Source organism: Bombina bombina, chromosome 11, assembly GCF_027579735.1.
Source record: "Bombina bombina isolate aBomBom1 chromosome 11, aBomBom1.pri, whole genome shotgun sequence".
Lineage (NCBI taxonomy): Eukaryota > Metazoa > Chordata > Amphibia > Anura > Bombinatoridae > Bombina > Bombina bombina.
The window spans coordinates 37079783-37095630 of record NC_069509.1 but is presented as its reverse complement, the minus strand read 5'-3'; the positions used below and the strand labels follow the sequence as shown (position 1 = coordinate 37095630).

General features: G+C 37.8%; 1 protein-coding gene across 1 annotated transcript in view; it reads right to left on the bottom strand.

The window, feature by feature from the left end:
- The window catches only part of LOC128641998 (sulfotransferase 1 family member D1), a 143402-nt gene extending 127926 nt beyond the window's left edge, over positions 1 to 15476 (bottom strand). The window contains exon 1 of the mRNA XM_053694634.1: positions 15406 to 15476. The gene's annotated coding sequence lies outside the window, so the exon portion shown is untranslated. The remainder of the gene's footprint in view (positions 1 to 15405) is intronic.
- Positions 15477 to 15848: the final 372 nt, after the last annotated feature.

Genomic DNA, 15848 nt, shown 5'->3' with positions numbered 1-15848 from the left:
GATTTAAGCAGCTCTCATTCTATTGGCTAATTCGAATTTGAATCTTGAGCCTCCGGGATGAAGATTGAAGAGGCCGTCTGGATGAAGGCTTCTCGCCGCCTGGATCAGGACTTCAACTCCGGGATGAAGATTATTAAAGCGGGACTTCAAAAACTGTAAGTGGATCATCAGGGGGTTAGTGTTAGGCTTTTTTAAGGTTTTTTGGGGTGTGTTTTATTTTTTTAGTTTAGGGTCTGGGCAGTAAAAGAACTAAATGCCCTTTTAAGGGCAATGCCCATACAAATGCCCTTTTCAGGGCAATGGGTAGCTTAGGTTTTAAGATAGTTTTTTTATTTGTGTGTTTGGGGGTGTGGGGGTTTGTAATGTTAGTGGGTCTTTGTACTTTTTTTCACTTAAAGAGCTCTTTTAAGGGCCATTGGTAGTTTATTCTAGATTATTTTATTTATTTTGGGGTGTTTTTTTTATGAATATTAGAATAGGAATATTTTTTTATTTTTGATAATTTGTTTGTTATTTTGTGTAATGTATATTTTTAGGGGGTGTTTTTTTTAGCAAAAGAGCTGTTTAACTTAGGGCAATGCCATACAAAAGGCCCCTTTAAGGGCCCCCAAAAGGCCATTTTAAGAGCCCTTGGTAGTTTATTCTAGATTAGGCTTTTTTCTTTTGGGGTGGATTTTTTTTTTTTTTTTAAAAAGGGTATTACAATAGGAATAATCTTTATTTTTTGGATAATTTCGTTTTTTTTTTTTAATGGTAGGTTTTAGTGCAAGGCAGGTTAGGTTTTATTTCAAAGGTAAGTTTGTATTTATTTTAACTAGGTAGTTAGTAAATAGTTAATAACTATTTACTAACTAGTCTACCTAGTTAAAATAAATACAAACTTACCTGTGAAATAAAAATAAAACCTAAGATAGCTACAATATAACTATTAGTTATATTGTAGCTAGCTTATGTTTTATTTTACAGGTAAGTATTTAGTTTTAAATAAGTATTATTTAGTTAATACTTGTTACTTTAATTTAGTTCTAATTTCATTATGTTAAAGTTAGGGGGTGTTAGGGTTATGTTAGGGTTAGGGGTTAATTGTTTAATTTAGGTTGTTGAAATGTGGGGGGCTGGCGGTTTAGGGATTAATAGGTTTATTTAGTGGTAGTGATGTGGGAGGCCAGAGGTTTAGAGGTTAATAGATTTATTTAGGTGGCAGTGATATTGGGAGCGGCGGAATAGGGGTTAATAACTTTAATATAGTTGCGGCGATGTTGGGGTGCGGCGGAATAGGGGTTAATAACTTTAGTATAGTGGTGGCGATATCGGGAGCGGTAGTAAAGGGGTTAATAATTTTATTTAGGTGGTGGCGATATCGGGAGCGGCAGATTAGGGGTTAATAACTGTAGGCAGGCGTCGGCAATGTCAGGGGCAGCAGATTAGGGGTGTTTAGACTCTGGGTTTATGTTGGGGTGTTTAAACTGTATTTTCTTTTTCCCTATAGACATCAATGGGGCTGCGTTACAGAGCTTTTGTTTCTGTGATCAAAGGTGTTAGACTTTTTTTTGCTGGCTCTCTCTATTGTTGTCTATGGGGAAAGCGTGCACGAGCTTGTCAAAACACTGCTTGTATTTGGGTGTGGTATGGAGCTCAAAATCTCCATATCGCCCGCGCAAACTGTGTTTTTTTTTTACTTGTAATGGCAATGCTATAGGGGGTTAAATAATGCCACGTTTGTGGCGTTCTTTACTTTCCCTATAGCGCTCAAAACTCATAATCTAGGTATTAATTAGGTGTGCTTATTGTAAAAAAAAAAAAAGAAGTGCCCTCTTCAGCTCATTTATGTGGCTCATGTTTAGATTTGTTGATGCACACAGACCAATCTAATCTAATACTGTTTCTTTGGGTACTAATGCGCTTACTCTTTGTTTATTACAGATTAATGCTGAAGTGGTGCCTCCTGCTATGAAATCATTCATCAAGGCTGCAGTCTCTGAGGCTATGGCTGTTCTCCTACTGTTAAATAATCGTATAAGGTTAGTTCAGTTTTTACCTTCTACAAGTGCTATGTGCCCTGATCCAAGGGATACTGTGGTATCTTCAGATGGTGAAGTTTCCTTCGGGAATGAGGATTCCTTATCTGAAGTAGAAACTAAAACTTCCTCTTTTTTGTTTAAAGATGAATATATTAATTCTCTTTTAAGAGGTCAGTCACTTTGGGGGTTAAAGATCCTAAATCTTCTAAAGAATCTCACTGGGGTTTTCCCTGTGCCTGATATGCTGTCTATGACATGATTGCTAGGGAATGATCAAAGCCAGGTGTGTTTTTTACTCCTTCTGCAAGGTTTAAAAAGTTATATCTTTTACCTGCTGCTATTCTAGAGTTATGGGAGTAAGTTTCCAAAGTGGATGGGGCCATTTCCACTCTAGCTAAACATACTAATATTCCTTTTAGAAGACAGTACTTCCTTTAAGGACCCTTTAGTCAGGAATTTCAAATCCTTTCATAGAAGGGCTTTCTACATCCTGGTTATATTCTCAGGCCAGTTATTTCTATTGCTGATATAGCTGCAGCTTTTATTTACTGGATGTCCAGTCATTCAGACCAGTTTTCTGATGAACCTGTTAGTGCAAATCTATTAAGTTTGCTTCAGAGTGCAACTTCTTTTATTTGTGATGCTGTGTTTGATATTATGATAATTAATGTCAAAAACATGTCTTTAGCTATTCTTGCCAGGAGTGCTTTGTGGCTTTAATCCTGGAATCCTGATATGTGGTGTCTAAATCTAGATTATTGTCACTTTCTTTTCTGGGAAATAAGTTATTTGGGTCTGATTTAGATTCTATTATTTGAACTATAACAGGAATTGTCTAAAGGAAAATCCAAAGCTCGTTTTTGTTCCTTTCATCAGAATAAAGAACAGAAAACTGACTCCTCGGTTCAAAAGCAAAGTCTCTCTGGATTAGTCTTGAGGTCTAATGCTATCTGGAACAAGTTGAAACAGGGTTAGAAATCTGTTTCCGCTTCTAAAATTGCATGAAGACGTGGCCCCCGATTCAATAGTCCTGGTAGGGGGCAGATTTAACCTCCTTTCAGGAGACTTGGTTTTAGTCTGTTCCATCTGGGTTCAGAATATTGTTTCTCAGGGATATCAAATTGGATTCAGAACAAGGCTTTCCAGGGGGAGTTTTTTTTTCTGCCCAATATTTTAAGGAATTCTGTAAAAGCTCAGGATTTTCTTTAATCTGTCTCAGATATGGTAGATATGGAAGTGAATGTTCCAGTTTCTTTGCAGGAACAGGGGATGGGATTTTATTCTAATCTCTTCATTGTTCCAAAGAAGGAAGGCACTTTCAGCTTACCTTCATATTCAAATTCATTTAGAAAATTACCAGTTTCTGAGGTTTGCTTTTCTGGACAAGTATTTTCAGTTTGTTGCTTTTCTTTTTGGTTTGGCTACAGCTACAAGAATGTTTACCAAGGTTCTGGGTGTCGTTTTGTCTGTAATCAGAGCTCAGGGTATTGCAGTGTTTCCTTAACTGGATGATATCTTGGTACTAGCGCTGTTAAATTTGGACTAGACTGTCCCTTTAATATACTTGCTTAGGGCTCTATAGAAGTTTATTATGTGAGCGGTTGTGCTATTTAATGTGCCCTAGACTATCGTTCAAGTGCTAAAAAATAAAATGTATTATGTGTGAAAAAATAGAAGCACTGTTGATTAAGCTGAAGCGATATTAACATACAAAAGTTCAAATATGATTGTGACCTACTTGTAATGTAATCCTATATATGTAGCCCCTGAAATGGGTTAAACAAATATGTAAAGTCCCACAAGTTTTGCAGCCATAGAGCAAAATACGGCTGAACCAATCAGGAGTGCAGTCACTTGGCCCACCAATCGCTGGTTGTCCTCTGACTTAGACGTTACTTATGTGACCTGCGTGTTTAAGCCCTTTGTGAGGGCTAAACACATAGTTATTCAGGCTTACTAATGCAAAAATGACACGCTGAAACAAATTATTACACTGTGTAATTGTGCCTTAATATGTGTTTAATCATTTACACCGGCAACATGCCTAGTTAATATGTTATGTAATATTATATTGTATTACAGCACTATCATCAAGCTGTCTTCCAACATCATGCCAAGCAGCAGGCAGGGAAGGGTTAATGATTTAATTAAAGTTGCATTTTCTGTTTCCAACATTCCATGTATTGTTGCAGGGCTGGGAAATAAAAATCCGCAGGCAGATCTGAACAGAGGAATAATACAGATGACCTCACATTAATACTGACTGACACTTGTGCTTCAGATTTCTAGTACAAATACTAGGAGTGTATTAAACAGAACTGTGTTTAACCCTTTGTCTAGAATAGATTGTGAATGTGATTCTGTATTATAGTAATGTTTGTTTTCTGAACTATTTTTTTGTAAAATATTAGTTAGTTAGTACTCTGGTCATGAAGATGTTAATGTCTTAGCAGATTCATGAAGCAACTCTGACCTAAATAATGACACAGTATGTCACCTCCAGCTCACCTGATATCACTGAGTGTTACACTTGTTCCAGTAACTTCTGCTCCTCCTGGCTTATTTAACCCTTTAAAAGATAAAGAGAACAAGAGGGGCGCCTCATGTGCATATCAATATGCTATATAGTGATGTCAATCAAGTAAGCCAAGTGGGTACTCACATGCGACTATAGTACACTTATGTACTGGTAGGTGCCGGCTGGAGTCTTAGGGTGTACCAGCTAATCCTTTCAGTAGAACCAGATGATCTCACAATGAAGCGATTAGTTTGGCTGCTCTCCTCCTCATAGACAAAGCCAGAGCTGTATAGATAATAATAAAGAACAAGAGGGGCGCCGTGTGCATCAATATAACCATATATGTGAAAACAAAGAAAAGGAGCCAAATGGGTACTCACAATTGGCCCAAGTACACTTATGTACTAGTAGGAGCTGGCTGGTATCTTCAGGTGTACCGGCTAAACCTCTCCAGGTGCAGAGTAGATAGTGCAGGGGGATCTTTGTCACAATATGTGCTGATGGATAGTCAGAAGCAGTGTGTAAAACTGCTATAGAAGGTAATGAACCAAAGCTTGCATAAAACAAGTTCAGTTATTTAACCCTTTAACTGCTGAGCCATTTCCACCCCTGTCCCGAGCTGTTTTGCAGTTTTTATATGCTGCCAATATTTAGAAGCCGATTTATCCTTCAGGCTCGCCGGAAACAGAAGTTATGAAGAAGCGGTCTAAAGAACGCTGCTCCATAACTTGTCCGCCTGCTCTGAGGCCACGGACAGAAATCAACCCGATCAAATACGATCGGGTTGATTGACACCCCCTGCTAGCTGCCGATTGGCCGCGAATCTGCAGGGGGCGGCATTGCACAAGCAGTTCTGGTGAGCTGCTGGTGCAATGATAAATGCAGACAGCGTATGCTATCGGCATTTATCGATGTGCGACGGACACGATACGCTACATTGTATCATGTCCGCTTGAACATTAATAAATAGGCCCCTAAGGCTCTACTGTAGGTCATTTTTTGTGTGTGAAACCCACCCATATTATACATCTTTTGTTTTGTTTTATGTATCATGACTTGCAACAATAACAGCAAGAATACAAGTCGCACGGAAAATCAGTTGCGACAACACTACACGCTTTATGGCTTTTTAGCATTTGGGAATGTGCAGCTATTACAAGTTGCAAAAACTCTTATTTTACGTGCGCTTTAAGCCTTGTAATGCAAACCGCTGTCGGCATTTATCATCGCACAAGCATTTCGTGTTAAATCGGCCCCCTTGTATCTTTGAGCCTTTATAACTTTTGTGTGCAATAATTTTTTAATATTTATTTTTTTTTAAATTCTTTTTATTGAAACAGGAACAACAAATATACATGACAATCATTAGGAGTTATAACATATTGTGCAGTGTATACAATAATAACCAATCAATCACAGAGGTAATGGATACTCCCTTTCAAAGTTTTATACCTTAAATACAATCTTTAAATAATAAACATTAACTAAACAATGCACTAAATAAGAAGCATATAGAGTTTTTGCCAAAGTGTTTTGCTCACTATTTGGGTTTATCACTCAAAATGATCTCCAACGACGGAACCCAGCAAGAGTAGGTCAAAAAAAGGGGGGGGGGAAGAAAAAGGGGGAAGAGGACAATCCTTAAAGGGACATGAAACCCACATTTTTTTCTTTCATGATTCAGATAGAGAATACAATTTAAAGCAACATTTCAATTTATTTCTATTATCTAATTTGCTTCATTCTTTAGATATCCTTTGTTAAAGAAATATCAATGCACATGGGTGAGCCAATCACAAGAGGCATCTTTGTTTAGCCACCAATCAGCAGTTACTAAGCCTATTTAGATATGCTTTTCAACAAATTATATCAAGAGAATGAAGCAAATTAGATAATAGAAGTAAATTAGAAAGTTGTTTAAAATTGCATACTCTGTCTAAATAATAAAAAAAATATGTGTGTCATGTCCCTTTAAATGTCAATAGGTTTCACGTAGGTGAGAATATGTGAGACCATCTCCTCTTAAGGAATCTTCTAGAAATATGGGCCTCCATTACATATGCAGCGTCGCCCACAAAATCCTCCGCCGCCAGTTTTTACGCGATTTTGGTATTACATATACGGCGTAGCATACAAGTTACGCGCGTATATTTCACCCGTCGCTCGCAATTATTACTCCCATAGGCTAACATGGGACCGCGTCGTAAATCAGTATCCAATATCCAGCGCAAGGCCTTACGTGGCGAAAATGGAGAAATCTTACTCCATTTTTACCTCGCCATAAAAGGCAGCCATAGCAGGCCTTGCACTGAGTATGGGAGCACCGTAACTCCCGAAAATGCCTGCAAAAATAAACTAACACCTAACGCATGCGCAATGTCTATCTACCTGTCAACCGCAATCCCCCACCACAATAACTAATAAAGTTTATTAACCCCTACATCCGCATCAAACCCACACCGCAAGTAATAACTAAATTATTAAACCCTAAATCCGCCAACCCCAACATCGCAAACTACCTCTTAAAACTATTAACCCTTAATCCGCCATTAACCAACAACGCAATAAACCTATTCATGTATTAACCCCTAAACCGCCATAGCCCACATAGCCTATTAAATGTATTAACCCCTAATCTGCCGCCACCAACGTCGCCGCCACAATAATAAAGTTATTAACCCCTAAACCTAAGTCTAACCCTAACCCCCCTAACTTAAATATTATTTAAATAAATCTAAATAAAATTAATATTATTAACTAAATTATTCCTATTTAAAACTAAATACTTACCTATAAAATAAACCCTAAGATAGCTACAATATAATTAATAATTACATTGTAGCTATTTTAGGATTTATTTTTATTTTACAGGCAACTTTGTATTTATTTTAACTAGGTACAATAGTTATTACATAGTTATTAACTATTTAATAGCTACCTAGTTAAAATAAATACAAATTTATCTGTAAAATAAATCCTAACCTAAGTTACAATTACACCTAACACTACACTATCATTAAATTAAATTAATTAACTACAATTACCTAAAATTAAATACAATTAAATAAAATAAAATAAAGTACAAAAAAAACTAAACACTAAATAACAGAAAATAAAAAAAATTACAAGAAGTTTAAACTAATTACACCTAATCTAAGCCCCCTAATAAAATAAAAAAGCCCCCCAAAATAATAAAATTCCCTACCCTATACTAAATTACAAATAGCCCTTAAAAGGGCTTTTTGCGGGGCATTGCCCCAAAGTAATCAGCTCTTTTACCTGTAAAAAAAGATATACAACCCCCCCAACATTAAAACCCACCACCCACACACTCAACCTTACTCTAAAACCCACCCAATCCCCCCTTAAAAAAAAACCTAACACTAACCCCTTGAAGATCACCCTACCTTGAGCCATCTTCACCCAGCCTGGCAGAAGTCTTCATCCGATCCGGGCAGAAGTCTTCATCGAATCTGGGCAGAAGAGGTCCTCCAGATGGGCAAAAGTCTTCATCCAAGCGGCATCTTCTATCTTCTTCCATCCGGCGAGGAGCGGCTCCATCTTGAAGACATCCGACGTGGAGCATACTCTTCATTCGAACTCCAACTGAAGAATGAAGGTTCCTTTAAATGACGTCATCCAAGATGGCGTCCCTTCAATTCCGATTGGCTGATAGAATTCTATCAGCCAATCGGAATTAAGGTCGGAAAAATCCTATTGGCTGATGCAATCAGCCAATAGGATTGAGCTCGCATTCTATTGGCTGATTGGAACAGCCAATAGAATGCGAGGTCAATCCTATTGGCTGATTGGATCAGCCAATCGGATTGAACTTCAATCCAATTGACTGATTGCATCAGCCAATAGGATTTTTCCTACCTTAATTCCGATTGGCTGATAGAATTCCTGTGCCGAAACATGCGCCGTATATTTGATCGCGCCCATGGTTGTGTCTCGAAATGGCAAAAGAATTTGCCTCTGTATCTCTAGCTCAAATGTTAGGATTAGTCTGCGCCATTTTCATAGGAAGAGATTTAATCTATTTTGTGCTCTCACATCTAATTGTTCAGTGAACAAGTGTAGTTTTAACAGATTCCTGAAGTAAGAAAGAGAGTATGCTGTCACCGTAATCCACTGTTTGAAGATACATTTCCTGCCAATTAAAATGACCAAGCTTAAAACAGAGTCAAATTGTCTATGCTGCGGTTCCCACTGCATAAATAATATACTGTCTGGTTGTAGTGTAATTGGTTTGTTTCATTTTCTATGAATCCAGTATTTTATTTTGCTCCAAAATTGTCTTATTGTTGGGCCTGTCCACTCCAATGCATTAGTTTTTTTTAATACTTTTTATCAGACAGTGTTAATATGAGGTAACTGTATTTTGTAATGTTTCGTGATACTTTTGTGTTGCGGAAAACTATTAACTACAGCTCTTTGAGTGCGCAATCGCATTTTTTTTAAGACTTGTAATACCTGCGCAATAGAAATTTATTGCGAAAAGACCACATCGAGCTCGGAAAACTCATAACGCGCTACTTGTAATCTTGCTCTATGTGGGAAACATGCATTTTTTTTTATTAAAATTTTAATAAACACGGTTATATACAATAACAAGAAAATCAAGGTGAATTAATAGAAATAATGTAATTTCGTTATGAGGTGATGTTGCCAGCCCCGGTCACTTCACCATTTAGACAGATTTGTTTGTAGTATGCGGCGCATTCTTCGCTGGGAAATCTAAACGTCTGTGTTCAGCTTTCACAGGATCAACCTCAGTAAAGAGGAAAAAATAGTGCAATGCTGATAGGTGAAACCGTGCACTAAATGGACAATACTCACAGACAATGTTTCAAATTCCTTTATTCAAAGAAGACTGGAACATCACTCAAGATTAAAATCCAGCATTATTTAAAAAACATATCAAATAGCTCAAATTTACATAAAAAGCTTAGCAATATCAAAACTCCTTTTTAAAGAGCAGTTAAAATCAGAAAATGAGCTGTATCACTCAGGGCCAACCATAGCATTTGCGGGGCCCTGGCAAGGTACATTTGAGGCCCCTCAGCCCAGTGTCCTTATTCCCCTTCCCCTGTATGCCTTGCCGTGTATGGCCCACCTGTGCCAGCATTCAATGATACCTATTTAAGGAATAACACAAAATATTTGACCTCCTGATACTATAAACACTTCTCATTAATACAACATATACATTGCACCATCTCATAGCCTCTCCTCTAACATTGCGGAGCCCCCTCTTTTCACTCTGCTTTGTTTTATAGTAGTACAAAACAAAACCCTCCTACTTACTCCCGACCAGGTGAAAACACCTGTGTAAGGAATACGTTTACAAGCTGAGGGTTGTTAAACCTATTGTTCCGGATGGGAAAAATGTAACGTATCAAAAAACATATTATAAAATGATTCAATGTTAAATTGTATCCAAGTTTAATATATATATCTACAGTACTGTATATACTTTTTCACATTTTAAACTGTAAAAGACTAATAAACTTTCATATATAATTATATACTGTAAGACTTCCAAACATGATTCACATATAAACCAATCCCTTTCTCTAATTCAAATGGTTACTCCACCAATCAGAATTGCTTTAACTGTGGTTCTCAAACAAGTAGTCTGTGCTATCAGTTCTCTTTCAGGTACTCGTATTACATGATTCCATAAACCAATAAAGATATGGAGGCCTATCTATTAAGCCGTCAACTTTGTTGCATTCAACGGCACCAATACGCTCGCCTAACATCGCGGCCGAGGACCTGAATACGATCTCCATATTTATAAAAAAGCCGGCAAAAAGCCGCGCACCAAGTACGGGGCGATGAGCAGCGGACTGTTGTTAACTAACAGTCATCGATCTCGCTGCTATTCGGCTTTTTACCAACTTTATTTATACCCTGTCACTAAACACTGCCACTATACTAAAATGTTTAACCCCTATCCCGCCACTCCCCGACCCTGCCACAACCTAAATAAAGTTATTAACCACTATCCCGCCGCTCCCGGACCCCACCGCAACTAAATAAAAGTATTAACCCCTATCCCTCCACTCCCAGACCCCACCGCAACTAAATAAAAGTATTAACCCCTAAACCCCTTTCCTCCCACATCACCACCATTAACTAAACCTATTAACCCCTAAACTGACAGCCCCCCACATCGCCATAAACTAAATAAGCTATTAACCCCTAAACCTAACAACCCGCTAACTTTACATTAAAATTATAACATCCCTATCTTATAATAAATTAAAACTTACCTGTAGAATTAAAATAAACTATATTAAACTATTAATTAACCTACCCTAACTATTATCCTACAATTAAATTAAACTATATTAAACTATTAATTAACCTACCCTAACTATTATACTAAAATTACATTAAACTACCAATTAAATTAACTATATTACATATTAAAAAACCCTAACCCTAATCAAATTATTTAAATCTACAATAAAAAATGACTAAGTTACAAAACAAAACTAAGTTACAAAAACAAACAAACCACAGTATTAAAAATAAAAATGAATTACACCTAATCTAATAGCCCTATCAAAATAAAAAAGCCCCCCAAAATAAAAAAAACCCTAGCCTACAATAAACTACCAATGGCCCTTAAAAGGGCCTTTTGCGGGGCATTGCCCCAAAGAAATCAGCTCTTTTACCTGTAAAGAAAAATACAAACACCCCCAACAGTAAAACCCACCACTCACACAACCAACCCCCTAAAATAAAAAACCCTATCTAAAAAACCTAAGCTCCCCATTGCCCTGAAAAGGGCATTTGTATGGGCATTGCACTTAAAAGGGCATTTAGCTCTTTTACTGCCCAGACCCTACTCTAAAAATAAAACCCACCCCAAACCCAAAAAACCCTTAAATAAACCTAACACTAACCCCCGACAATCCACTTACAGTTCTTGAAGTTCCGCTTGAAGGATCCATCCAGCCAGCAAGAAGTCTTCATCCGGGTGGCCTCTTCCATCTTCATCCAGCCGGCGAAGTCTTCATCCATGTGGCCTCTTCTACCTTCATCCATCCGGCGCGGAGCGGGTCCATCCTGAAGACATCCGACGAGGAACTCCTCTTCAATACGGTCTCCGCCGTAAACTGGATCTTGAATGCAAGTGCGAGCCAATCGGATCAGCCAATCGGATTTGAGCAGCTCTCATCCTATTGGTTGTTCCAATCAGCCAATAGGATGAGAGCTCAAGCCTATTGGCTGATTGGAACAGCCAATAGAATGAGAGCTGCTCAAATCCTATTGGCTGATTAGAACAGCCAATAGGATTTTAGTGGCTCTAATCCTATTGGCTGATTGGAACCTTTTAGCCAATAGGAATGCAAGGGATGCCATCTTGGATGACGTCACTTGCATTCAAGATCCAGTTGACGGCGGAGAACGTATTGAAGAGGAGCTCCTCGTCGGATGTCTTCAGGATAGACTCGCTCCGTGCCGGAGTGATGAAGGTAGAAGAGGCCGCATGGATGAAGACTTCGCCGGCTGGATGAAGATGGAAGAGGCTGCCCAGATGAAGACTTCTTGCCGGCTGGATGGATCCTTCAAGCGGAACTTCAAGAACTGTAAGTGGATCGTCGGGGGTTAGTGTTAGGTTTATTTAAAGTTTTTTTGGGTGGGTTTTATTTTTAGAGTAGGGTCTGGGCCGTAAAAGAGCTAAATGCCCTTTTAAGGGCAATGCCCATACAAATGCCCTTTTCAGGGCAATGGGGAGCTTAGGTTTTTTAGATAGGGTTTTTATTTGGGGGGGGTTGGTTGTGTGGGTGGTGGGTTTTACTGTTGGGGGTGTTTGTATTTTTCTTTACAGGTAAAAGAGCTGATTTCTTTGGGGCAATGCCCCGCAAAAGGCAATTTTAAGGGCCATTGGTAGTTTATTGTAGGCTAGGGTTTTTTTATTTTGGGGGGGCTTTTTTATTTTGATAGGGCTTTTTTATTTTGATAGGGCTATTAGATTAGGTGTAATTCGTTTTTTATTTTTGATACTGTGGTTTGTTTGTTTTTGTAACTTAGTGTTTGTTTTTATGCAACTTAGTTTTTTTTTTTTATTGTAGATTTAACCCCTTAATGACAACTGACGTACCAGGTAAGTCATGCCAGGGGCGTAACTAGAAACCACAGGGCCCCGGTGCAAGAATCTAACAAAGGGCCCCCCACCCCCCAAAAAAATGTGAATTTGATACATCTTTTTATTTTCCAGCATAATAATGACAAAATTAAACTTTCCTGTTTTAGACAAAGCATGCAATTTAAAACAAATTTCTAGTTTACATCTATTTAATTTGATTTGTTCTCTTGGTATCCTTTTGAAAAGGCTCAGAAGCACTGCTGGAACCTATGTGCTGATTGGTGGCTGTGCATATATGCCTATAGTCATTGGCTCACCCAATGTGTTCATTGAGCTCACAGTATATATATATATATATATATATATATATATATATATATATATATATATATATATGTATATATATATAGACAACGGTAAAGAACTTGATCCCAGGCGAGGTATATAAAAGCACAAAAAGTCTTTATTAGATTCCACTTGTGGTAAAAGCATAAGGAGGTACCAAAACACATAAAAAGAATATTCACACGAAAGCATAGGCTAACATGTTTCGGCCTGATGCCGAATGCTAAGCACCGCTAGTGTCAGTAACACCGGGGATAGAGTCCGCCTCTGTTTGTTTGCATCATTGCTGTTTGATACTGCATTACCAAGTGAACTATCACATATCACAGGAAGGAGATACATATCACGCTGAATCTTGCTTACAGTTTTACACCCTTTTGTGCAGTTTATTGAACTTCTTTCCTTTGATTATATATATATATATATATATATATATATATATATATATATATATATATATATATATATATATATATATATATATATATATATATATATATATATACACACACATACACATATACATACACACACACACACAGACACACACACACAGGCAATATTCCTTAAAAAAAAAGTAAACATTTTTTTTTAACACTGTGCGCATATTTTTTTTATCTGTGCAATTTTGGCCAAGAAGCTTTTTTTTCTCAGATTGTTCTCATTGAAAACACAACAAGCTCTACTGATACACAACTGTTTATTCTGAAATGTAAATGTTCCAAAGACTAATAAATCCCCTCCTTGCTTTTATTAGTGAGAATCTGCTCCACAGTATTAGAGGACAAATGTTGTAGGGACACTGGATTCTAAAAGAACAGGATATGCTTGGCAAGATCTAATACAACATGAGACCTCTTTCTGTAACTGTCATGGCTCAGGCTTCTGGACAGATGTCCTTATGGGAGGTACATATGGGACCAGAGAGGTAGTGCTTTACAATTGTAAGCTATAAACAGAGGCATTGGATAAGGTATAGATAACTGCCTTATCTATAAATATAGAACATATAGATTTCTTTAACCATATACAATCCTTGACTATTTTGTTATAACTATAACTGGTGGCAATGTATAACATAGTAAACAATAGAAAGTGAGCAGCAGCATCAACAAGGGGGGAGATAAAAATAACTAATTTGTAAAGTAACTGTTAGAATAAGTAGCAGTAGCTTTACAGCCTTATTGACATAGTATGCAGGTATCAGATAACTTTCTCCAGTTTATCATATAATAACAAATAGTTTAGAAAATAAGCTGACAAAATATGTAGCAAAACAGTTAAGTCACAGTTTAGGATCAGCTCTCCATCAAAATTCTAGAAAAAACTGACAGGTTATTACTAAAAAAATAAAGTGCCAAATAAACTTGAACTTTCAGTGCTTAATTTTACCTCTGTAATCCTAGCTAAGCTCTCTGCCATGATTCTCAGCAGCAGCTGCATTGTCATGTCTGTCTTGCCTAATGCTACTACTAATGCTCTTTCTCATTCAGGATGAGGGAAGCCCGGTCCTGTGCTCCACCCCCAATGTCATACCACCCCAAAGTCATATCACCCCAAAACAACACACAGGAATAATAAGAAAATAAACACTGGCTGGTGCTGGGGAGCAGCTGTCTCCTATGTGCTCCCTGCCCTTATTTCACCACTGATGTTAGACTGAACAGCAACTGAACCCCCAACCCTTTCTGACAGCAGGTTATATCAGAACATAAACACTTCAAACAATGAGAAAGCTTATCCTCCATCACTGAAAATATCAGTTATAGAACACACCTTACGTATCTGTGATTTTAAATGTATTAAAAAGTGAACAAATGTAATTATTTAAAAAGTACATAACCAGAAAATGATCTTTTTTACATCAGACTCTTGTTTCTGCATTTCCCACGCTCTGCCTGAAATCTGCCTCTCTCCTCCCCTCTTCCTCTCCCATCATGTTCCTTGCTCTGGGGCAATACAGAATGTGACCACCAGCCCAGAGGGAGGAGGAGACAGAATGAAGGGGGGCAGGCAAAGTGCTAGACGAGTCCCATCATTTTCCAAAGTTTTTTAAAGATACATAGTAAAAATAATGTTATAATAATGCAGCAGCAGCTGTGGGAAACAGTGGTTGGTTTTGCAAAGCAGCTGGGAACAGACAATTTAGCAGAGTGCCTGCTAGGCAGGAGTCACAGTCAGCCTCTGCAATTAATGTTCTAAGTTTTTGGTTGCAAATAAATAACTCCGGTGACATTCTGATGTGTGAATATTTGTATAAGCAAATGAATGTGTGTTCTATTGAGAACAGGCGAACTTGGGCTGCCTGCTTCAAGAGAGGACAGGACACAGGAGCAGTCTGATCAGATATGACAGACTGAAGTTCCGTCTGCGACCGATGGAACCAATTGGTCCCATCATTAAGCTGGACTTACCTCTTCCTTCCACTTTACAGTCCCTGGGAGAGAAGGGTCCAACTGCAGAGTGGAGCTCCACTCTAGACAGGAAACATGTGACCTCCACTCAAAGCTTTTTTTTTTTTTTTTTTTAATCAACTTTAATGTAACAAACAAGCTATAGACAATGATTATGAAAACTAAACATTTTGTAGCTTTTTTGCTCTTAAAGGGACAGTCTACACCAGAATTTTTATTGTTTTAAAAGATAGATAATCCCTTTATTACCCATTCTCCAGTTTTGCATAACCAACACAGTTATATTAATATACTTTTAACCTCTGTGATTATCATGTATCTAAGCCTCTGTGAACTGCCCCTTTATTTCAGTTCTTTTAACAGACTTGCAGTTTAGCCAATTAGTGCCTGCTCCCAGATAACTTCACGTGCACGAGCACAGTGTTATCTATATGAAATACGTG